At 45.0% G+C, this 26,560-nt stretch overlaps 1 pseudogene; it reads left to right on the top strand.

Annotated features, from left to right (window-relative positions):
• The first annotated feature begins 1,473 nt into the window (after nt 1-1,473).
• LOC147987704 (putative indole-3-pyruvate monooxygenase YUCCA10) lies at nt 1,474-18,686 on the top strand (annotated as a pseudogene).
• Nucleotides 18,687-26,560: the final 7,874 nt, after the last annotated feature.

Raw genomic sequence — 26,560 nt, 5'->3', positions numbered from 1 at the left:
CAAACCCTTCCAGCTCCTTGCGGATGGACGGTGCTTGGACACATTTCAAAACCTGTACTCTAGTAGTCTGATTACCACTATACTTACATCTGGGCGCCTCTTATTTGCGTAGGACATGTTTGACCAATGTTGTGACCACGCAAGGGATAACGGGTACTTGTTGTGGGAGGACACGAAGAAGATGCGGTTGATAGTGAGTGGGGAGTTCCACCAAGAAATGCGGGAGTTCCTCCGCAGGAAAAAATGATCCAAGGGAAGTGACCATCTGGAAAGAAGAGAAGATGCTACTTGTCTGTACCACACGATCCTTCATGTGTGGAAGGCCTGAATATACCTACCCAGTAGACAAGTCTTTAGAAGATCCAACTGCAGGAGTCAGAGTGGTAGTCTGGTAGATGTTGAAATCATTTGGACTCGACGATCGTAAATCGAATGTAATCATATGTTCGATAGGTTTAGTCTGCAGTTTGTGCCATGCTAAATATAAGTCATAGAAGGTAGTGGATTATTCTATTGGGCAAATCAAAATCCGATGAACTGTATGTGATCCACTTCTCCAGTTCAGTTTTGCATGGAAGTTGCGTACAATTGTGATTAATCTGTGTCAGTCAGTTTGGAACCAGACAAGTTTTCAAAAACCGCATTGAGACAGGATTGACAATTTTGATTTTCAGTAAATTGGTTTATTATCTTTTTAACAAAATATATCCACACTCTGGTGTGTAGAGTTAAAAATACAATGAGCGTTTAATTTGATGTTCAGGCATAGGACAATATGCATGTACCAAAGTTGAAATATGGCCTCACATTAAACGAGTGTTCAGTATAGAAACGAATTTATATTAAAAAAATGGTTTCAAATATTTGAACTAAAGTTCCACTTCTTTTTTTTCACAACATCGAACGGCTCGTTGTGTTGACACCAAAGGTATGGCAATGGTCGTCAACTCAACCGGAGGAAAAATCAAAACTGACCGTCATACAACTGAACCGGATGCAAAACTAGCCGGCAAAACCGGTTAGCATGGTTGGTAACAAATCCTTCTCAAATGATTGTTTCCTTTTGTCATCCACATTACATTGGACTTTGCCTATAAATGTGTGTTTGGAAATCAGACTTATCCTTATAATATCCTATATCGTATAAAAAGAGGAAGAAACACTTGAATATTATTAGAGTATTAATTGTCATTGGTGATGATGCAAAAGGAAAGAAACATGAAGAATCTTTAATCTACACGTAAAAATGATGCTCGATAAGTTTCTAATACCAACAATCGATCAACGATGTGTTTCCTACCTATTTTGTATCAGTACACGCTTTCACAACCAACAACGGCTCCATTTTTAGATGGAAATACTCCTACACACTAGGATTAGGCTTCAATAAATATTTACCTTTTTCATCCCTCAATCCATAAAACAGATTAGCCCATGAAGGATACCAATATATATATGCCCCCATACACGAGCATGTCATCCAAAGTTCATCAAGCAAACACACAAACACTGGACTACCACCGAACTTATCCCACAACTTGTTGGGTAACGTAGCAGAAATTCAAAATTTTCCTACGTGTCACCAAGATCTATCTATGGAGAGACTAGCAACGAAGGGAAGGAGAGTGCATCTACATACCCTTGTAGATCGCTAAGCGGAAGCGTTCAAGAGAACTGGGTTGATGGAGTCATACTCGTCGTGATCCAAATCACCGATGATCCTAGTGCCGAACGGACGGCACCTCCGCGTTCAACACACGTACAGCCCGACGATGTCTCCCACGCCTTGATCCAGCAAGGAGAGAGGGAGAGGTTGAGGAAGAATCCATCCAGCAGCAGCACAACGGCGTGGTGGTGGTGGAGGAGCGTGGCAATCCTGCAGGGCTTCGCCAAGCACCACGGGAGAGGAGGAAGAAGAGGGAGGGCTGCACCAACGAGAGAGATCTGATCGCCTGTTATGGGCAGCCCCAGGCCTCACTATATATAGGGGAGAGGGAGGAGGGTGCGCCCCCTCTAGGGTTCCCACCCCTAGAGGGGCGGTAGCCCTAGATGGGCCTTGGGGTGGCGGCCAAGGGAGGATTCCCTCCCCCCCCCAAGGCACCTAGGAGGTGCCTTCCCCTCCTAGGACTCTTCCTTTTACGGTTTCCCCACACTAGGCGCATGGGCCCTAGGGGAAAGTGGCGCCCCAGCCCACTTTGGGCTGGATCCCTTCCCACTTCAGCCCATGGGACCCTCCGGGATAGGTGGCCCCACCCGGTGGACCCCCGGGACCCTTCCGGTGGTCCCGGTACAATACCGATGACCCCGAAAACTTGTCCCGATGGCCGAAACAGGACTTCCCATATATAAATCTTTACCTCCGGACCATTCCGGAACTCCTCGTGACGTCCGGGTTCTCATCCGGGACTCCGAACAACATTCGGTAACCACATACAAACTTCCTTTATAACCCTAGCGTCATCGAACCTTAAGTGTGTAGACCCTACGGGTTCGGGAGACATGTAGACATGACCGAGACGTTCTCCGGTCAATAAGCAACAGCGGGATCTGGATACCCATGTTGGCTCCCACATGTTCCATGATGATCTCATCGGATGAACCACGATGTCAAGGACTTTAATCAATCCCGTATACAATTCCCTTTGTCTAGCGGTACGATACTTGCCCGAGATTCGATCGTCGGTATCCCGATACCTTATTCAATCTCGTCACCGGCAAGTCTCTTTACTCGTTCCGTAACACATCATCCCATGATCAACTCCTTGGTCACATTGTGCACATTATGATGATGTCCTACTGAGTGGGCCCAGAGATACCTCTCCATTTACACGGAGTGACAAATCCGAGTCTCGATTCGTGCCAACCCAACAGACACTTTCGGAGATACCCGTAGTGCACCTTTATAGTCACCCAGTTACGTTGTGACGTTTGGTACACCCAAAGCACTCCTACGGTATCCGGGAGTTGCACAATCTCATGGTCTAAGGAAATGATACTTGACATTAGAAAAGCTTTAACATACGAACTACACGATCTATGAGCTATGCTTAGGATTGGGTCTTGTCCATCACATCATTCCTCTAATGATGTGATCCCGTTATCAATGACATCCAATGTCCATGGTCAGGAAACCGTAACCATCTATTGATCAACGAGCTAGTCAACTAGAGGCTTACTAGGGACATGGTGTTGTCTATGTATCCACACATGTATCTGAGTTTCCTATCAATACAGTTCTAACATGGATAATAAACGATTATCATGAACAAGGAAATATAATAATAACTAATTTATTATTGCCTCTAGGGCATATTTCCAACAGTCTCCCACTTGCACTAGAGTCAATAATCCAGTTCACATCGATATGTGATTAACACTCAAGGTCACATCCCCATGTGACTAACACCCAAAGAGTTTACTAGAGTCAATAATCTAGTTCACATTTACCATGTGATTAACACTCGATGAGTTCTGGGTTTGACCATGTTGCTTGTGAGAGAGGTTTTAGTCAACGGTTCTGAACCTTTCAGATCCGTGTGTGCTTTACAAATCTCTATGTCATCTCCTAGATGTAGCTACCACGTTCTATTTGGAGCTATTCCAAATAACTGTTCTACTTGGAGCTATTCTAAATTGTTGCTCCATTATACGTATCTGGTATCTCTACTCAGAGCTATCCGGATAGGTGTTAAGCTTGCATCGACGTAGCCCTTTACGACGAACTCTTTTCCACCTCCATAATCGAGAAAATTCCTTAGTCCACTAGTTACTAAGGATAACTTTGACCGCTGTCCTGTGATCCATTCTTGGATCACTCTTATACCCCTTGACTAACTCATAGCAAGAAACACTTCAGGTGCGGTACACAGCATAGCATACTGTAGAGCCTATGTCTTAAGCATAGGGGACGACCTTCGTCCTTTCTCTCTATTCTGCCGTGGTCGAGCTTTAAGTCTTAACTTCATACCTCACAACTCAGGTAAGAACTCCTTCTTTGACTGATCCATCTTGAACACCTTCAAGATCATGTCAAGGTATGTGCTCATTTGAAAGTACCATTAAGCGTTTTGATCTATCCTTATGGATCTTGATGCTCAATGTTCAAGTGGCTTAATCCAGGCTTTCCATTGAAAAACACTTTACAAATAACCCTATATGCTTTCCAGAAATTCTACGTCATTTTTGATCAACAATATGTCAACAACATATATTCATCAGGAATTCTATAGTGCTCCCACTCACTTCTTTGGAAATACAAGTTTCTCATAAACTTTGTGCACACCCAAAACTTTGATCATCTTATCAAAGCATACATTCCAACTCCGAGATGCTTACTCCAGTCCTTAGAAGGATTGCTGGAGCTTTGCATACTTATTAGCATATTTCAGGATTGACAAAACCTTCCGGTTGTATCACATACAACCTTTCCTTAGAAATCGTCGAGGAAACAATGTTTTGACATCCTATCTGCAAGATTTCATAAATAATGCAGTAATCGCTAATATAATTCCAACAGACTCTTAGCATCGCTACGAGTGAGAAAGTCTCATCGTAGTCAACTCTTTGAACTTGTCGGAAAACATCTTAACGACAAATCAAGCTTTCTTAATGGTGACATTTACCATCATTGTCCGTCTTCCTTTTAAAATCCATCTGTACTCAACAGCCTCACGACCATCAAGTAGTTCTTCCAAAGTCTACACTTTCTTTTCATACATGGATCCTCTCTCGGATTTTATGGCCTCGAGCCATTTATCGGAATCCGGGCCCACCATCGCTTCTCCATAACTCGTAGGTTCATTGTTGTCTAGCAACATGACTTCCAAGACAGGATTACGTACCACTCTGAAGTAGTACGCATCCTTGTCATCCCACGAGATTTGGTAGTGAATTGATCTGAAGTTTCATGATCACTATCATAAGCTTCCACTTCAATTGGTGTAGGTGCCACAGGAACAACTTCCTGTGCCCTGCCACACACTAGTTGAAGAGATGGTTCGACAACCTCATCAAGTCTCCACCATCCTCCCACTCAATTCTTTCGAGAGAAACTTTTCCTCGAGAAAGAACCCGATTCTAGAAACAATCCCTTATTGCTTTCGGATCTGAGACAGGAGGTATACCAAACTGTTTTGGGTGTCCTATGAAGATGCATTTATCCGCTTTGGGTTCGAGCTTATCAGCCTGAAACTTTTTCACATAAGCGTCGCAGCCCCAAACTTCTACGAAATGACAGCTTAGGTTTCTCTAAACCATAGTTCATACGGTGTCATCTCGTCGGAATTACGTGGTGCCCTATTTAAAGTGAATGCGGTTGTCTTTAATGCCTAACCCATAAACTATCGTGGTAATTTGATAAGAGACATCATGGTATGCATCATATCCAATAGGGTGCAGTTATGATGTTCGGACACACCATCACACTATGGTGTTCCAGGCTGTATTAGTTGTGAAAAAATTTCCACAATGTCTTAATTCTGTGCCAAACTCGTAATTTAGATGTTCATCTCTATGATCATATCATAGATATTTTATCATCATGACGATCTTTCAACTTCACCCTGAAATTACTTGAACCTTTCAATAATTCAGACTCGTGATTCATCAAGTAAATATACTCAACATCTACTCAAATCATCTGTGAAGTAAGAACATAACGATATCCACTTCATGCCTCAGCACTCATTGGACTGCACACATCAAAATGTATTACTTCCAACAAGTTGCTTTCTAGTTCCATTTTACTGAAAACGAGGCTTTTCAGTCATCTTGCCCATGTGGTATGATTTGCATGTCTCAAGTGATTCAAAATCAAGTGAGTCCAAACGGTCCATTTGCATGGAGTTTCTTCATGCATATACACCAATAGACATGGTTCGCATGTCTCAAACTTTTCAAAAATGAGTGAGCCCAAAGATCCATCAACATGGAGCTTCTTCATGCGTTTTATACCGATATGACTTACGTGGCAGTGCCACAAGTAGGTGGTACTATCATTACTATCTTTTGGCATGAACATGTGTATCACTACGATCGAGATTCAATAAACCATTCATTTTAGGTGCAAGACCATTGAAGGTATTATTCAAATAAACAGAGTAACCATTATTCTCCTTAAGTGAATAACCGTATTGCGATAGACATAATCCAATCATGTCTATGCTCAACTCAAACACCAATCTCGATGGTAGAGGGAGCATGCGATGCTTGATCACATCAAGCTTGGAAAAACTTCCAACACATATCGTTAGCTCACCTTTAGCTAGTCTCTGTTTATTCCGTAGCTTTTATTTCGAGTTGCTAACACTTAGCAACCGAACCGGTATCTAATACCCTGGTGCTACTAGGAGTACTAGTAAAGTACACATTAACATAATGTATATCCAATATACTTCTATCGACCTTGCCAGCCTTCTCATCTACCAAGTATGTAGGGTAATTCTGCTCCAGTGGTTGTTCCCCTTATTATAGAAGCACTTAGTCTCGGGTTTGGGTTCAACCTTGGGTTTCTTCACTAGAGCAGCAGCTGAATTGCCGTTTCATGAAGTATCCCTTCTTGCCCTTGCCCTTCTTGAAACTAGTGGTTTCACCAACCATCAACAATTGATGCTCCTTCTTGATTTCTACTTTTGTGGTGTCAAACATCGCGAATACCTCAAGCATCATATATGTCCCCGATATATTATAGTTCATCACGAAGCTCTAGCAGCTTGGTGGTAATGACTTCGGAGAAACATCACTATCTTATCTGGAAGATCAACTCCCACTTGATTCAAGCGATTGTTGTACTCAGACAATCTGAGCACAAGCTCAACGATTGAGCTTTTCTCCCTTAGTTTGCAGGCTAGGAAAATCGTCGGAGGTCTTATACCTCTTGACGTGGGCACGAGCCTGAAATCCCAATTTCAGCCCTCGAAACATCTCATATGTTTCGCGACGTTTCAAAACCGTCTTCGGTGCCTCAATTCTAAACCATTTAACTAAACTATCACGTAGTTATCAAAATGTGTATGTCACATGTTCGCAACATCCACAGACAACGTTCGAGGTTCAGCACACTGAGCGGTGCATTAAGGACATAAGCCTTCTATGAAGCAATGAGGACAATCCTCAGTTAACGGACCTAGTCCGCATAATTGCTACTATCAACTTTCAACTATAATTTCTCTAGGAACATATCTAAACAGTAGAACTGAAGCGCGAGCTACGACATAATTTGCAAAAACCTTTTGACTATGTTCAGGATAATTAAGTTCATCTTATGAACTCCCACTCAGATAGACACCCCTCTAGTCATCTAAGTGATTACATGATCCGAGTCAACTAGGCCGTGTCCGATCATCACGTGAGACGGACTAGTCAACGTCGGTGAACATCTTCATGTTGATTGTATCTTCTATACGACTCATGCTCGACCTTTCGGTCTTCTGTGTTCCGAGGCCATGTCTATAAACATGCTAGGCTCGTCAAGTTAACCCTAAGTGTTTTGCATGTGTAAAATTGTCTTACACCCGTTCTATGTGAACGTAAGGATCTATCACACCCGATCATCACGTGGTGCTTCGAAACGACGAACTTTAGCAACGGTGCACAGTTAGGGGAGAACACATTCTTGAAATTGTAATGAGGGATCATCTTATTTACTACCGTCGTTCTAAGCAAATAAGATGTGTAAACATGATAAACATCACATGCAATCAAATAATAGTGACATGATATGGCCAATATCATATAGCTCCTTTGATCTCCATCTTGGGGCTCCATGATCATCTTGTCACTGGCATGACACCGTGATCTCCATCATCATGATCTCCATCATCGTGTCTTCAGAAGTTGTCTCGCCAACTATTACTTCTACTTCTATGGCTACCGGTTAGCAATAAAGTAAAGTAATTACATGACGTTTATGTTGACACGCAGGTCATAAATAAATTAAGACAACTCCTATGGCTCCTGCCGGTTGTCATACTCATCGACATGCAAGTCGTGATTCCTATTACAAGAACATGATCAATCTCATACATCACATATATCATTCATCGCATCCTTTTGGCCATATCACATCACATAACATACCCTGCAAAAACAAGTTAGACGTCCTCTAATTGTTGTTTGCATGTTTTTCGTGGCTGCTATGGGTTTCTAGCAAGAACGTTTCTTACCTACGCAAAAACCACAACGTGATATGCCAATTGCTTTTTACCCTTCATAAGGACCCTTTTCATCGAATCCGATCCGACTAAAGTGGGAGAGACAGATACCCGCTAGCCACCTTTATGCAACTAGTGCATGTCAGTCGGTGGAACCAGTCTCACGTAAGAGTACGTGTAAGGTCGGTCCGGGCCGCTTCATCCCACAATGCCACCGAATCAAGATTGGACTAGTAACGGTAAGCATATTGAACAAAATCAACGCTCACAACTACTTTGTGTTCTACTCGTGCATAGAAACTACGCATAGACCTAGCTCATGATGCCACTGTTGGGGAACGTAGCAGAAATTCAAAATTTTCCTACGTGTCACCAAGATCTATCTATGGAGAGACTAGCAACGAAGGGAAGGAGAGTGCATCTACATACCCTTGTAGATCGCTAAGCGGAAGCGTTCAAGAGAATGGGGTTGATGGAGTTGTACTCGTCGTGATCCAAATCACCGATGATCCTAGTGCCGAACGGACGGCACCTCCGCGTTCAACACACGTACAGCCCGACGATGTCTCCCACGCCTTGATCCAGCAAGGAGAGAGGGAGAGGTTGAGGAAGACTCCATCCAGAAGCAGCACAACGGCGTGGTGGTGGTGGAGGAGCGTGGCAATCCTGCAGGGCTTCGCCAAGCACCACGGGAGAGGAGGAAGAAGAGGGAGGGCTGCACCAACGAGAGAGATCTGATCGCGTGTTATGGGCAGCCCCAGGCCTCACTATATATAGGGGAGAGGGAGGAGGGTGCGCCCCCTCTAGGGTTCCCACCCCTAGAGGGGCGGCAGCCCTAGATGGGCCTTGGGGTGGCGGCCAAGGGAGGATTCCCTCCCCCCCAAGGCACCTAGGAGGTGCCTTCCCCTCCTAGGACTCTTCCTTTTACGGTTTCCCCACACTAGGCGCGTGGGCCCTAGGGGAAAGTGGCGCCCCAGCCCACTTTGGGCTGGATCCCTTCCCACTTCAGCCCATGGGACCCTCCGGGATAGGTGGCCCCACCCGGTGGACCCCCGGGACCCTTCCGGTGGTCCCGGTACAATACCGATGACCCCGAAAACTTGTCCCGATGGCCGAAACAGGACTTCCCATATATAAATCTTTACCTCCGGACCATTCCGGAACTCCTCGTGACGTCCGGGTTCTCATCCGGGACTCCGAACAACATTCGGTAACCACATACAAACTTCCTTTATAACCCTAGCGTCATCGAACCTTAAGTGTGTAGACCCTACGGGTTCGGGAGACATGCAGACATGACCGAGACGTTCTCCGGTCAATAACCAACAGCGGGATCTGGATACCCATGTTGGCTCCCACATGTTCCACGATGATCTCATCGGATGAACCACGATGTCAAGGACTTTAATCAATCCCGTATACAATTCCCTTTGTCTAGCGGTACGATACTTGCCCGAGATTCGATCGTCGGTATCCCGATACCTTGTTCAATCTCGTTACCGGCAAGTCTCTTTACTCGTTCCGTAACACATCATCCCGTGATCAACTCCTTGGTCACATTGTGCACATTATGATGATGTCCTACCGAGTGGGCCCAGAGATACCTCTCCGTTTACACGGAGTGACAAATCCCAGTCTCAATTCGTGCCAACCCAACAGACACTTTCGGAGATACCCGTAGTGCACCTTTATAGTCACCCAGTTATGTTGTGACATTTGGTACACCCAAAGCACTCCTACGGTATCCGGGAGTTGCACAATCTCATGGTCTAAGGAAATGATACTTGACATTAGAAAAGCTTTAGCATACGAACTACACGATCTATGAGCTATGCTTAGGATTGAGTCTTGTCCATCACATCATTCCTCTAATGATGTGATCCCGTTATCAATGACATCCAATGTCCATGGTCAGGAAACCGTAACCATCTATTGATCAACGAGCTAGTCAACTAGAGGCTTACTAGGGACATGGTGTTGTCTATGTATCCACACATGTATCTGAGTTTCCTATCAATACAGTTCTAGCATGGATAATAAACGATTATCATGAACAAGGAAATGTAATAATAACTAATTTATTATTGCCTCTAGGGCATATTTCCAACACAACTTTGTCAAGTCTTCTCTTTGAAATGGAGGGTGTTACAGTGTTGATTTTTGGTGCTGGGCCAGCAGGCCTCGCAACGGCAGCATGCCTTAGCCAATTCTCAATTCCTTATACCATCGTCGAGCGCGAGAGCTGTAGCGCGTCACTCTGGCGCAACCGCACGTATGATCGCCTCAAGCTGCATCTCGCAAAGGAGTTCTGTGAGTTTCCACACATGTCATACCCTGTAGATGCACCAACATACATACCAAAAACCTTGTTTGTGAAGTACTTGGATGACTATGTTGAGTGTTTCAACATTCAACCAAAGGATCTCACTAGCGTGGAGTCATCAACATATGACAATGATGAAAAATGTTGGTCCATTGTGGCAAAGGACATGTCAAAGTGCACCACAGTCAAGTTCACGGCGAAGTTTCTTGTTGTGGCAAGTGGTGAGAATAATGCAGAGAATATTCCAATGTTCCCTGGACTGGAAAACTTTCCAGGTGATGTTATCCACTCCTCAAGCTACAAGTCAGGCAAGAGCTACTCTGGCAAGAATGTATTGGTCATTGGATCTGGCAACTCCGGGATGGAAATTGCTTATGACCTTGCGACCCATGGTGCCAACACATCGATTGTTATACGAAGCCCGTTACGTATATGCACTATATATTTTCATTGGATGTGTCGTGGAATGTCATGGCAGATGTCCTGATGTGAGGACTTATACGTGAGGCCAACGCATCTATGTAGTAGCTTGAGAGGGGTTGAGCGGAATCGAGAGACGCAACACAAGACAAGGGTTTAGACAGCTTCGGGCCCCGGGAAACATCATCTGGTAATAACCCTACATGCTGTTTGTGGCTAGGTCTCATTATGATCATGAGGGAGTCGCCGGTAAGCCGGCTCTTAGTGTCTGGCCCTAAAGAGTGTTTGTCTCCGTCTTTGGGGAGCCCTGCCCCTCCTTATATAAGTTGAAGGGGCGGGTTACATGTGGAGTCCTATTAGGATTAGGACTAGTCTATCTCTAATACAAACCGGATACAAGTCCAGCTCTTAACTCCTTGTAAGACAAATATTCCTCACGCCTTTCCTCTTAAACCGGCCCACCATAGTATGAACCGGCCTTCATGAACCGCCCGTTGGGCCATCGGGTCTTGTCACTCCTCTGACCCGCCTGCCGGATTACCAATGAATCGTAAACCGCCAGGTCCAAACGGGTCGCCAGTGAATCGTTAAGTCTCAGCCGGGTCTCAAGTAAAACACCAAGTCCGGTCGGGTTATACTTCCGGCCGGTTTACACCGTGGGGTATATCCCCGACATTAGCCCCCAGTTTAGCTTGGATTTATCCATGGTAAACTTATGCTGCAAAATAAACACAAGAACAAATTTGACAGGTTGTGCTCCGGGTTAAGAATTCCTATAAACTGGCACCTGAACATCCTTATGTCCTTGTAATTTCCTTCTTCTAGAAAATCCGGGTTAACAAGCCAGCTTCATACTCAATTTGCTGACATTGGTTTCTCACAGAGAAATATTGTGAAGAATAATCCACTTGAGTCGGCTTCCAAAGCGCCGGTTTAAGAAATATGGGTCTTGAAATACTTATCTGATATTCAGCCGGTTTGAAGATGTAAAACTTGCCGGTTTAATATTACCAAAATTGCCGGTTTATAAATATTGATGGTACCGGGTCATAATTGTTGTCGACACCGAGTCATGTAATTGATCTTCCTGATTTGCTCAAAACTGATAAACTCAAGACGTTCCTCCTTTATATGCATAATACCTGTAGCCCCCAAGTCTTAAGAGGAGAACATAGTGATAACTTAAGACTTGCTCCAATAAGTGTTTCAACCTTGAAGAAATCCGGTTTATTCATCTCAATCATATAAATTGAATGCTCCATATATGTAGCCCCCAAGTGCCGGGTTGTCATGCTTGCAGCAACCTGGGACTTGTAATTGCTTATAAAATCTTCAATCGGTGTAGCCCCCAAGGGTCGGGTCATTATGCAATAATGAGCAGGGACTTTGTAAATATAATCATGTATATTTTAGCAGTGATGTGTAGCCCCCAAGGGCCGGCTTAGTAAGATAATACTGAACCGGGACTTGATATATTCTTCAATGGAAATAACATATTATAATGTAGCTTCCATCGTAGGGCTTGAACCCAGTCCACAAGGTTAAGAGCTTTGTGCTTTACCAACTGAGCAATGAACCCTTTAATATAATGGATTAAGGCTTGTATACCTTGAATGTTTGACAGGAGCAATTGGTAGCCCCCAAAGGCCGGCTCATTATGATATGATGAGTCGGGTCTTCAATAAGATGAGCAAAAAATGACTTTGCATTAGCCCCCAAGTATCATGGTGCATGCTTGCAGCGACATGAGACTTGCATATTTGATATAATCTCAATTTAAATAATGTAGCCCCAAGTGTCGGGTCGTAAGCCTGCAGCGACTCGGGACTATTCCTTCCATTGTAGAATAAACCATATCCATTGATAAAATAATAGCCATTGCGCCAAAGCGACTTTGAATACCTCATCTGTTGATAACCATAATAAAAAATGCAGCCATGTTGGCTATTTAAAGATTTGAATAATATACTCAATGATTTATAAGCACATGATTCCAATGGCGCAATCCAAATATATATACTAGCGACTTATAGTCCAAAGCCAGACCGGTTTAATAAACACTGGATAATTTATCATCATACTGGCGATTTATAGCCAGGCCGGGTTAATAAACGCTGGTGATTTATAATCATGCTTTATTCAACCTGTTTCTCTATACAACAAGTTTAAATTGTCCTGGCGGTTTACCGCCGGACGGGTCATAATGCCCAACATATAACCCGGGTGTATAACCAAGGCTGCACTTAAGAATAATCAAATATGAAATATATCATACATGTGACATTGAATCACATCGTTGGCTTACCAACTTTTTGTAGTAAGGGTGATAACCCAAATCTTGAGTACTGATAACTCCTCCCATATTTTGCCGGTTTATGATAAAACCGTTCCGGGTTGTGATAAACACCGGTTTATTCAATACTGGTGACCTTGAGTCGGAACCAGACCGGGCTGATAGTCTCCGGATTATAACTGATCATGTACTGACAACTTGTAGTTGAAAGCCAAGCCGGGTCAAGGACGCCGGTTTATTAGAAGATATTATGAACCTCAACAAAGGCGGAAAAACTTGGCAAATAGAACTCAAAAAGAACATGCGAGGCTTTTTACGAGCTGCCAGGCTCCAAATCGAGGCTTTTCATGGGCTGTCAGGCCACTGAATTAACCATTTCACAAAGCCTTTTAAGATGGACCTCAATCTTTAACCAATCACGTTTTAACTTTGACAAGTTCAGGGTCTATGAGATTGACTGTCAAACGTTCGCGGGTCGTACCAGGTTTACCTGGGCGGAGTGACTTACTTAAAGAAGGCAGGTTAATCCGGGGTTTTAGGTGCGTACACCTGGCTTCCAAGCCTGGCTTGATAGCCTATTATAAGGGTGCAAACTCTTAGTTCGTTGCGAAGCAAAGAGCCCCCAAGTAACTTCCCTAGTAGCCTTACGCCGATCAAGAGGTGTAGCTATGGTTCCAATACGACCAAGCTCCCAAGTGATTTCCCTGGTGGCCTTACACCGATCAAGAAGTGTGACTATGGTTCAAACATAGCCCCCAAGTGATATTATGAATTATGCTCAAGGGATACCCATGTTTGAGTTGTGATGTGCAACAGACTCTCTTTGGCCCCTCATGACAATATTGGCTTGATAGCCGGATCAATATGTAATCAGAACTCCGCTTTATAAACAGAAGCCCCCATGTGATCAATAATATGATAAGCCAATAAGACAGGATAACCCATGTTTGAACCGCACGTCATGGCAACAGGTCCTCTTCGGCAACCTTTAACTTTTTGCAAGAGATAAATTCTTCTTGAACCGGGATTTTGAACTGGATATTGAGAGCGTCAGAGCTTTGTGGGAGACATATTTCCCTTGAACCGGATTTGTAAACCGGAATTCTTCCTGATGACCTGGAATTTCTTCATTGAGCCGGGATTTTGTAACTGTCATATACATTCTAAGCCGGAAATTTTCTGACGGCCTTTAAATTTTCATCAATATAACAGTAGCCTCCGGAACCAGGTTATCTTTCCCTCCATCGTCCTGGGGTTTTTAAATTTGCTGAAACTGGCAAGATTTGCTGAGTCATGTCATTGTAGCCCCCGAGTCTCAAGGTGACTCGAGGAGTTTGGCTTGAGACTCTCCATATTTGACCGTGATATAAACCGGTATGAATCAGTCAACAGCTCAGTGATATAGCTTGTCCTGCATTGGAGAACTTCACAAGACAAAGTAATCGCTCTTTTTAAAGAAAGTAATATATAATATAAAAATATACTGGATGGATTTCACCTGATACGTTAAGCCAGTAATTTATCCACCACGGAGTTGCCGATCACCACAGTGAAGCTGAAATCAATTATAGGCGAGCCGGCCACAGAAACAGACAAATGAGTTGGCCGCGGCGTTGTAAGCCGGCGTGGACGAGCAAGTTGTCCTCCTCGTTGTGAGCCGGCGTGGACGCGTGAACCGGCCATGAGAGTGGACGGGCGAGTCGTCCGTGGCGTTGTAAACCTGCGCGGACGAGCAAGTTGTCCTCCGCGTTGTAAACCGGTGCAGACGCATGAACCGGCCACGAGGGCAGATGAGCGAGTCGTCTGTGGTGTTATAAGGCGGCGCGGACGGGTGAGTTGGCCACAGATTGTAAGCCGGTGCGGTCGCGAGAGACGGCCACGGTGTTGTAAGCCGGTGCAGGAGTCCATTTGAGTAACGCGACACGGACGACCACCTGTGCCAAATGATGTTGGCGCGCCTCCATCTCCGCAATATAACGACACCTTTGTAATGAATAATGATTCTGCGAAAAAAATACCGTGGACCAAAGTAATTTTTCGCAGATAAATTACTGTATATAGATAAAATAATAGGAAGGGTATCACCTGATGTATCTTTTAGACGAGGTGGCTGTACAGCAATTTGCCAAAACGACGGCCTTCACGTCCAAGCAAAAATCACCACGCACCCATCCAGCTTTTAAATGAGTCGTGCCCCTTGAGCAAGCACACCAGGGCTGCCTCCAGGTGTACTAGTCCCCAGTGTTATCCGTTGTAACACTAATAGTATAATGAAACACGGCGGCTCGGCCGCTCAGCTGAATTGCAGTTCGTATTCGTTACATCCATGGAATATGTAGCAGAATTGATCCATCCAACCACGCCTATGACGCGATGTGTTGACAGTAGTAGTTTGTTTTGGCCCTCCATGTAGTCCCCGCCAAGGAACAAAATTCTCTTGTCTGAACCTTCGACAGAACCTTCAAATGCTTTCTCAAAAACAGGCGGGCACAAGCAGCGACCAAAACTGACTTAACAGCAGGATATACGGTGGCATGTACAGGACGACTCAGAAGCCGGTGAAAACAGGGCCACGGCAGCAGAGTCGTTCAAGGCGGATTGGGAGCCCGGCGACTCAAAACGGCCGCTTGTAGAAACAGCGCGAGGCCGGCGGGTTATGCTTATATCGTGAGCCGGATTTGGGCGCGGGGAATGGCGATTCTGTGAGGCGACTCGAACGAGCTTGTTGAAGCGAAACGGACTGCGTCGGCGGCCGGTGACTCGCCGTGAGGCCGTAGGGACGGCACGGGGCAGTCCGCCAACGCGGAGGTGGCGACTCAAGGCAAAATCAGCGGAGGAGGCAGCCAGCGGGCGGCGGCTCACAGCCTTGCCCCTGCTGCAGTTGAGGCAGGCCGGCTCAAAATCGCGGCGCGGGGCGGAGCAATGGCAGCTCAACGCGCAGCCAGCAGAGGAGGAAACCATGCGTGGACGACGCCAGTGGGTATGCGACGTAAGATCTGGCCCGAGGCCACGGCGACTTAAGGCAAAGGGCCATGGCGGCTTGAGGCAAATCGGGGCCAGGCAGCTCAGAACAACAGGGTAGTAGGGCATCTTGGAGCGGCGGGGTCGCGACCCGTGATTCGGACGACGGCCGGCGGCTCGCAGACAACGATGACGGTCGGCGGTTTGCAGGCAACCACGACGGCCAGCGGCTCACGGCAGTGGCGTAGATCACTCGATGCCGGACGACTCGGCGCAAGATGCACCCGCAGTGGCGAGGCGGCAAACTGGAGGTAGAGGCGGTTCACAACGGCCGGAGACTTGGAGGTGCGCCGGCGATGGCGAAGGCGTAATGGCCGAGGAGTATCCTGTTCAAATTCGGCGGGTCAACGATGCGGGTCGACAGAAGAGTCCGAGCCCGTGGTCAATCCGCCCCGGGGTCGTCTTCCATCAGTACTTGGAAATTTTTGATGCTGTAGTGCAATCTTGTCGTCTTCCATCTTCTAATGCAAGTCAATTTTCAGGTCGATGCCGTGGTGGTTCAGTCGTTTGACCCATCCCGAGGCGGTCGTGACCCGCACAAGGCGCGGAGCAAGGTGTCCGGTGCAGGACAAATCCAAGGTGGATTCGAGGTGAAGGCGGGGTCGTAGGGCGACTCATCGATTGATTAGACATATCTTTTCCAGAAATTCATCATCTGGGCGACTCGCTGATGGTCTTGGTAACTTGAAAGCAATTAAACTGATCATGAGATGGTGGTTGATCGCAGCCCTAATTTTCCTCGATCTCAATCTTGTACGCTTTGACTCCAAAGTTTAATCATGTTCCAGATCACAAAACAATGAACTTGTCGGCTCCTCCTCATCCGACGAAATCGCGAGCTTCTCGAACCCTAGGAGAGATCCCTTCAAGAACTCATCACCACCGTGCGCGAGCCCCACGGTGGGCGCCAACTGTCGTGAAATTGTCACGGTAGATGTCTTCATGTGAGGACTTAGATGTAAGGCCAATGCATCTATGTAGTAGCTTGAGAGGGGTTGAGCGGAATCGAGAGACGCAACACAAGACAAGGGTTTAGACAGCTTCGGGCCCCGGGAAACATCATCTTAGTGTCTATGTCTCATTATTATCATGAGGGAGTCGCCGGTAAGCCGCCTCTTAGTGTCTAGCCCTAAAGATTGTTTCTCTCCCTCTTTGGGGAGCCCTGCCCCTCCTTATATAAGTTGAAGGGGCGGGTTACATGTGGAGTCCTATTAGGATTAGGACTAGTCTATCTCTAATACAAACCGGATACAAGTCCAGCTCTTAACTCCTTGTAAGACAAATATTCCTCACGCCTTTCCTCTTAAACCGGCCCACCATAGTATGAACCGGCCTTCATGAACCGCCCGTTGGGCCATCGGGTCTTGTCACTCCTCTGACCCGCCTGCCGGATTACCAATGAATCGTAAACCGCCAGGTCCAAACGGGTCGCCAGTGAATCGTTAAGTCTCAGCCGGGTCTCAAGTAAAACACCAAGTCCGGTCGGGTTATACTTCCGGCCGGTTTACACCGCGGGGTATATCCCCGACAGGATGCATGAAGGCAAATTCTTAGTATAGTTATTAATAGAAGAGATGCAATTTTTAGTGTTATTACTAATAGGAAGTATTTCACATAGAAAAAGAGATGGATTGTTTTATATCACACACAAATAACTGAAAGACTAGAGGAACCACATGACAAAAATTTATTTCTTGAAAGAAGAAATTCTATTTTTATAATGCATACTTCAAAAGAGGTGTGACATGTTTTGTGGTTGCAGATTCATGTAATGACAAAGGAATTAATTCGTTTGGGGATGACACTTGCTCACCGTCTTCCATTGAATCTAGTGGATAAACTCCTTGTGATGGCAGCGTATTTAATATTTGGAGACCTGTCATAGCATGGCATCACAAGGCCAAAAATGGGTCCAATGACCCTCAAATCAGAAACTGGCCGATCTGCAGTAATTGATGTTGGGACTGTTGGATTGATCAAAAAAAAGGCATCATCAAAGTAAGTATATCCTTGACATGACATAAATTTATAACATATGTTGATTTGATATGCCAAGTTATCAATGTATTTTTTATCTCCTAAAGGTTCAAGGGAGCATTAGTAAGATCAAGGGCAACATAGTTAAATTTCAATGCAGTAAAAGAATGTCATTTGATGCAATTGTGTTTGCAACTGGATACAAAAGCACGGCAAATATGTGCTCAAGGTAATATAGCTTGTGTTTGAACATGTCTGAGTTTGTTTTCTTGGTGTAACCATTATTAAATCTGCTAACAGGGTCTATGTGTTTTTAATCCAGAATGGTGAGAGCATGTTAAATGGCAACGGACTGCCCATCCAAAAATATCCGAATCATTGGAAAGGTGGAAATGGGCTTAACAGTGCTGGGTTGGCGAGGAGAGGATTAGCTGGTATTGCAACAGATGCCAAGAATGTCGCTAATCACATCAAATCTGTGATGGACTCTATGTCAAGTTAAATCATCTTTTACATGTAGTTTACCATGGCAAGCATGCTAGAAGGTTGATTCTTTGAGAAATATATCCATTGTGTCACCTTTGTATCTAGCTTTTAGACAAGTAAATTTATGTTTATTTTAAGGTTCATATGTGCCCCGGAGAGAGATGTACTATTATACCATAATCAAGGGCTCTGTACTCTTATTACGCGGAGAGATTTCTAATTTTGGTTGAACCTACAACTGTGTATTATATTTTATTTACTTGAAATTATATGTGCAAAAGGCATGCGCTCAATACTCTATTATCTATGCCAAAATCTCTTGTGGCATGTTTACCCCATCAACATACAACTGTAGGAGGTAGTAATCACATCAGCCTAAAATAAATGCATAGTTCACTACATCCATCGCCGGTACTGTAGTGCTATTCAGTCTTAGAATGGCACTAGTTATCATCCCATGCATCTACATGGGGTAGCTGACGCACTATAAATCATTAAAAATATTTGTGAACATATTTAGAAACTTAAAACTAAAACTTAGAACATCATATGACGGAAAACTACTATTTAGAACGTGTATTTGTGGTTACGTGATACACGTATCCTTAACTGTTGTGGACACAGTTTGTTGTGCCCGAAGCGCAGGGTTTGCAGTATGCAGTAAGTTTTCCATCGACTGAGATCCAAGGTATCCATCCACATAGTCTTGGATATAAATTGCTTATTACCTTGCAACCATGGTGCCAATACTTCGATTGTTATACGAAGCCTGATATGTACTACATGCACTATGTATTTTCACTGGGTACATGAACACAATTTTTTAGTATAGTTACCATTGGAAGAGATCCATTTTTTTTAGTATTATTACTAATAGAAAGTTTTCACATATATAAGAGATGGACTGTTTGATATGACGCACAAACAAACAAATGACTAGAGGAACTACATGACAAACAATTAACTTTTGCAAGAAGAAATTCTATGAAATTTTGTTTTATCATGCATGCTTCAGAAGAGGTGTGACATGTCTTTTGGTTGCAGATTCATGTAATGACAACATAATTTATTCAGTTGGGATGACACTTGCTCACCATCTTTCACTAAATCTAGTGAATAACCTCTTTGTGACGGCAGCGAATTTCATATTTGGAGACCTATCGAGGCATGGCATCACAAGGCCCAAAACCAAAAATGGATCACAACGACCATCAAGTTAGACACCTACCGATCCATAGTGATTGATCTTGGGACTGTTGGATTAATAAAAAAATCATCATCAAAGTATTTGGAATATTTGAAGGAATCTGCCTTATTAGTCATATTTTTATAGTTGAAAATAATAAGTAGACCTTTTCTCTCATAATGTCGGTTTGTTTTCTAGTTGGCACTTCTAGAGAGATCCTAGTCATCTACCTAGATATATAGATGTGAGTCAAATGCGCAATTATATATTTCAAAAACTAAGGCACTTACATGACGAAGAAGGCGGCTACTTGCATATATACTGAATGTTCATTATATTTGAAGGCATAACAAGCAATCATTTGTTTTCGTTTTGGAGAAACACCAACATTGGATTTATAAAAGTGTCAATGGGATATATAGAACATCATTTGAATCAAGACAATAAGAAATCCTAAGTACCCTTTATTACAATGTGAACTAATGGAATAAAGCATATATAGCGGATGAGCTTCTCCCAGTTTTGTCTATCGCTTTTATCAACTGATGACTCATTGGAATTTACTGACTTCCAAGACAAAATTTACTCGGATGGCAAAGATTGCTAATGCCAAACTTGAATTAGCTAAAAGCAACTATAACCAGTAACTGAAATATGATCTTAACACGCTCGTGGATTGGCGGAGTGTACCTCTGTATTCTGTTTTCCCTTTTTTCAAAATAGCACATTTAACTGATGCATTGTTCGAGCAATCTTCAAATCATTCAAAAAAATCTGAGGCATTGTTCGGCCAGCCTCCTGAGTATGACATGATGGGCCGGGCCCTTAAGCAAGGAGAAGAAGCAATCAGGCCCAGCAATGACGAGCGAGGCCTCCACAAGTCCACAAGTCCACAAAAACAAAACCCGCCAATCCGCCATCCTCCTTCCTCCTCTAGGGTTTTACTACGCATCGCCGTCGTCTCCCTCCCCACCTTCGTCCCCCGCCACCCCGCCTCCTACCCGGCAGACCACCACCGAGGCCCGAGCCAGCGGCCATGACCGGCAAGAAGCACAAGTCCTCCAAGAAGAAGCCCAAGGGCAGCCGCCTGCCGCTCGGTGCCGAAGCCGACGCGGTGGCCGACGTCAGGAAGCGCCGTCGCTCCGGCGCCGCCAAGCGCCACCAGGCCGAGAGGAGGAGTTCGTGCCCTCCTCCATCAGCGCCAAGATCATCCGCGAGGCCCTCAAGTAGCAGCAGGCACTACTAGGGAAAAGGCTAGCAGCAGCGCGGGTTTTAGGCCTATCAGCAGCGTGGGTACCCGCGCTACCAATAAGGCGCTACAGCTAACTCTTAGTAGTAGTGCTGCCTGTACCCGCGCTACCACTATTGACTATAGCAGCAGCACTTTTCAGGAACGCGCCGCTATTACTTAGCTGTAGCGATTTCCCGGTCCCGCACTACTGTTATATCTTTCACCATTTCCCCATTCCGGCTTTGATAAACTGCAATTTCCAGATACTAGGTACTACTAGATATCAATTTCATAAAGCATTATAGGTACTAGGTAGTACTCCCTCGGTTCGAAATTACTCGTCGTGGTTTTAGTCCTCGGTTCGAAATTACTCGTCGTGGTTTTAGTTCAAATTTGAACTCAAACCACGACGAGTAATTTGGAACCGAGGGAGTACTTGATAACAATTTCATATATACTCAACATGCATCCTCAAGCAGTACAAGGTGACATCGACGACGATCATCATATTTAGTTCTAGATGATATTGACGACGATCATCATATGTAGTTCTACATGATATCGACGACGATCATCATATGTAGTTCTAGATGATATCGACGACGATCATCATCCTCAAGCCTAGGCGGTGGGTGTTCCTGATAGTAATTAGGATGGCCTGTCTAGCACGAAGATTCTTGCCAACGAGGAATCTCTTCCACCCAACCGAGTTCAAGTGTGTGCGACCATCTGTGCCTATATATGCGGTAAGTACATGCGGTGACGGAGCCCCTTGCGGTAAGGCGTAGTCCAACTGAGCCTTCGTCATCAGGCTCGATACCACAACTCACAGATAGGTTCTTTGGCAATCTCTGAATAAGAAAAACATATCAATTAATAAATAGCCTAAGCATGTGATCAGACTCTACACTAAAGTATATCATCGACTAGATTCCACAAAGCATATCATTGGACTCTACACTAAGCATATCATCGGATTCACTAAGCATATAATCGGATAATTTGCATTTGTAAGTATAACAATAAAGCATATATATATCATCAAATTACTACATGCAGTACGTATAACATACCATTTCATGCCTATCGACCATGGTACTTGTCAGGCGGGTCACGAATGGCACCCCGACAAAGTCATCACGTGGCGGAATTATGTCCCATAGGTTGCACACCTCCTCCTCGCTCAGCCTCATTCTTTACGCTATGATGGCTTCATGAAGTGGGTTCTCATCATCTTCATTGAGTGGGTCCTCATTATCTTCATCATCTTTGTCATCTTCATCATCTTCCACCAGGTTGATATAAATGACAACCAGCTTGGGTCTTTCTGCTCTGAAGGAGAATCTGATCAACTCACCACCAGTAAGACACATGCGAGCGAGGAAACGGGCCCATCCATCTCCTCCAATCTGCGACATATTGCGTCCTTTCTCGACCTCCATAGTGTACGGCCCCCCAGGAGCCTCAAATGTCACAGTGTCTCATGTCAGCTTGTTGAATTTCAACCTCACATTGCATGGGACGATCTGTGTAAGAAAAGCAAAATGACACAATGCAGTAATGCCAACACTAAAAATAAAATAGTTGTTACATTTCATCTAATTTCTTACCGCCGCATGACAAAAACTCGGATGGAAGTAGATGCCGAACAGCTTGCCAGTTGCAAGGCTGCTGCCGCACCTTGACTTGCACAGTCGACATAGTGGTGCTGGTGGTGGCGCCATTTTACTAAATCAACTAAATCAAAATGTTCTAAATCAACTAGCCTACTAAATCAACTAGCCTACTAAATAAACTAAATCAAAATGTTCTAAATTAACTAGCCTACTAAATCAACTGAATCATATCAACTAAATCGACTAAATCAACTAGCATACTAAATCAACTAGCATACTAATCCACTAGCATACTAAATCAACTAAATCAAAATGTTACATATGAAAGACTACTAAATCAAAATGTATCAGGGAGGAGGGGCGACTCGAGGAGGGAGAAGATAGTAGGACGAAGGAGGAAGGCGGAGCGAGGAGGGTCCGGCCGGTGGCGAGTGGAGAGAGGACGGATCGAGGAGGAAGGCGGAGCGAGGAGGGGGCGGCCAGTGGCGAGTGGAGGGAGGACGGAGGAGGAGGCCGGTACCGAGTCCAGCGAGGAGGACGAGGCGACAGCGGCGCAGATCGGGGGAGGGGCGACGGGGGAGGACCGGCGGCGCGGGGGGTGAGGAGGAGACCGTGAGTGTGTGTGAGTGTGATCTGTGGACGAGGCTAGTGAGATCTGTAGTTAATTTAGCAGTAGCGATTATTGCTTGAATGCGCTGGTGCTACGTTACGTAGCAGTAGCGCTGTCTATTTTAATGCGCTGCTGCTATAACTGGCCTCGCGGCGGCGTCGTGGGAATTTTAGCAGTAGCGCCGCTTGGAGTGCGCGCGCTACTGATAAACTTGTTTCAGCAGCGAGTTTCCACAGCCCGCGCTACTTCTACTTCGCAGCAGCGCCTGATTTTATAGCGCGCTGCTGGTAAGATTCTGTGTATAGGCTTTTCCCTAGTAGTGAGGAGCAACAGGAGGAGATCCTCCACGTACTATTCAGTCTTCGAATGGCACAAATTATCAATGTGTGTAACTACATGGGCTAGCTGACGTACTAATAAATCATTAAAAATAGAGTAAATTCCCGTTTTTACCCCCTATTTTGATATTTTTGACACTAATTACCCCATTTAGCCATATTTCATCCATTTTACCCAATTTAACAAAAGTTCTGCCACAATTTACCCTGTTTAAAATTTTGTGAGCGTTCTGACCGACATGTCCCAATTGTCAGGTCCACTTGGCATCCCACATCGACCGTTTTTTCCTGCCTATTTTCTTCCTGCTGGACCGGTCCTGCCAGCTTCTCCTTGACCGGGAACAGGACCAGCCCGATGGAGGTCGCTCGCGTCGCATCCAACGCACAACGCCTGAGTCGGCCGTGGGCCACGCTTGCCTCCAGTCGGTTCTTGCTTGTGTTGCCTGTCCCCTATCGATTGCATCGCCCGTCTAGGTTTCCAACCCACACGCATGCTAGGCTCGCTCGAACCTTGGGTTGGGGATTGTCAGGCAGCGGTGATGATGACGGCGGTGGCGGCGATGAGTGCTGAGCGGCCGGCCATGCGATTTCATACCTCCTCGAGCAGGGTTGTATGGCCGCGGCATCCAAGCAAGAAATGACCCCGTGGAATCCGATGGCTCCGTCAAGCTCGCCGACGTTGGCATAGGCACGTCCATGTACATGATCCCATCAGGCTGTGACCAGTTCATCTTACTACTTTGGCGACATAGCAGGGACCCCATGAGGATGTGCTCAGTTGATGGCGGGGCTATGGCGATGGCTGGTCCAACAAATTAGTGAGGTTGGTGAACAAACAATCCCTCTCAGTCGTACCCCATTCCACAAGATTTTGACCATATCTATCATAGCAATTTGTGTAGTCTGATATTTTCCCGACTCATGCATTAGCCGGCGAGGCGTTTCATTAGGACAGAATTAAGATGCTTATTGAAGATCATGTGTATACATGTCAAGCTTCTGCAATGTGTAGGAGCTAAGAAAGGTGAAGACTGACAAGGTGTTTGTGCCGCTGCTTGTGTAGCCTGTCATTGCCACTGCCACTGTTTGGTGTATTCTGTAGTTTGTGTAGTTGTGAACTAGTGAAGCTATCTATAAATGGGAAGCATTATTCAATCCTGTTTCGAACATGTGAATCCAGAGCAGTCTATAGCCTATATTAATCAGTTTTGACAGTAGTGTGAAGCAGAAATACGATCTGTTTGGCAAAAGAGAGATAATTTGACAGCATGATCCTTGAATAAGGAGACGAATTGACATCATGACCCAGGGAACAAATAGGCAGAAATAGTTGTCATAACACAAATTTTTTGCATTTTATTTCCATGATCTGTTGCAAATAATAGAGAAGGATCTATTTTATAAATAATAGGAGAATACCATCAACTCCAAAAAATAGATAGGGTAAATAGGCCCAACACAATTGGACCTGCCGGTTAGAATGCTCACAAAAAATTAAACAGGGTAAATTATGGCAACATTTCTACTAAATAGAGTAAAATGGATGAAATCCTGCTAAATGGGGTAATTAGTGTCAAAAATGTCAAAATAGGGGGTAAAAACCGGAATTTACTCTTAAAAATATATGTGAACTGATTTAGAAACTTAAATCTAAAAGTTAGCACACCATATGACGGAAAACTACTATTTAGAACGTGAATTTGTGGTTACATAGAAGAGATGCATTTTTTTGGTATTATTACTAATAGAAAGTATTTCACATATATAAGAGATGGACTGTTTTATATCACGCACAAACGGCAAAACAACTAGAGGAACTACATGACAAAAAATAACAATTGAAAGAAGAAATTCTATGAAATTTTGTTCTATCAGGCATGCTTCAAAAGAGGCGTGACATGTCTTTTGGTTGCAGATTCATGTGATGACAAGAGAATTAATTTAGTTGGGATGACACTTGCTCACTTTGTTTCACTAAATCTAGTGGGTGACCTCTTTGTGATGATAGCGAATGTCATATTTGGAGACCGATCGAGGTATATGGCGTCACAAGGCCCAAAACCAAAAATGGTCGAATGACCCTCAAGTTAGAAACCAACCGACCCACAACGATTGAGTTGGGACAGTTGGTGTCGTGGTATTCTCACGGGGGGTGTGCAAGACGACATATGCCACAAGGTGGCTTCGTGTGAGGGCAAGACTGCTACCGGAATATCCAGGGATGGGTATGCGAGTATCACATGCTAGTTTACCCAGGTTCGGGGCTCTCCGGAGAGATAACACCCCTACTCCTGCATGTCTGAGTATATGTGGTATATCTGGTACAGAGTTGCTCCTGGAGCTGTATCTCGGGCATGCGTGCCCATGGCCGAGTGGCCGTATGAACTAGTGGCCATGCATGTGTGTGTGTGTGTGTGCTAGCTAGCTATCTTGCTAGCTAGCATGCATGCGTGAGGCCTCCCCCCTGATGGATGGATGGAGCTAGCTTATATAGTGGTAGGCATGGCTGGTGGTAGCGTTGGTTGTAAGCTACCTTGGGTAGCTTACAAGCCAAGCTATGTAGGCATGGCTAGTGGCATGGTGCATGTCATGCTTGTTCCCTAGGGTACTTTATAAATCAGTACCCAGGGGACACAGTACACTGTAGATGACATCACGGTATGGTCGTTCCGTCGGTGTCTCGTCAGGCTGCAGTTGACTTCGGGCGGTCGGCCTGGCGGAGGAGTCGGCAGCCAGCAGTCGGCTTGATGGAGGAGTTGGTAGCCAGCAGTCGGCCTGGTGGAGTAGTCGGCAGCCAGTAGTCGGCCTGGTGGAGCAGTCAACAGCCAGCAGTCGGCCTGGTGGAGCAGTCGGCAGCCAGCAGTCGGCAGCTAGCAGTCGGCCTGGTGGAGCAGTCGGCAGCCAGCAGT

Source organism: Triticum urartu, chromosome 2A (genome assembly GCF_056163025.1).
Source record: "Triticum urartu cultivar PI428250 chromosome 2A, HENAU_Tu73, whole genome shotgun sequence".
Lineage (NCBI taxonomy): Eukaryota > Viridiplantae > Streptophyta > Magnoliopsida > Poales > Poaceae > Triticum > Triticum urartu.
Note: the sequence above shows the minus strand (reverse complement) of the source record. Positions and strands in the feature narration are given on the sequence as shown.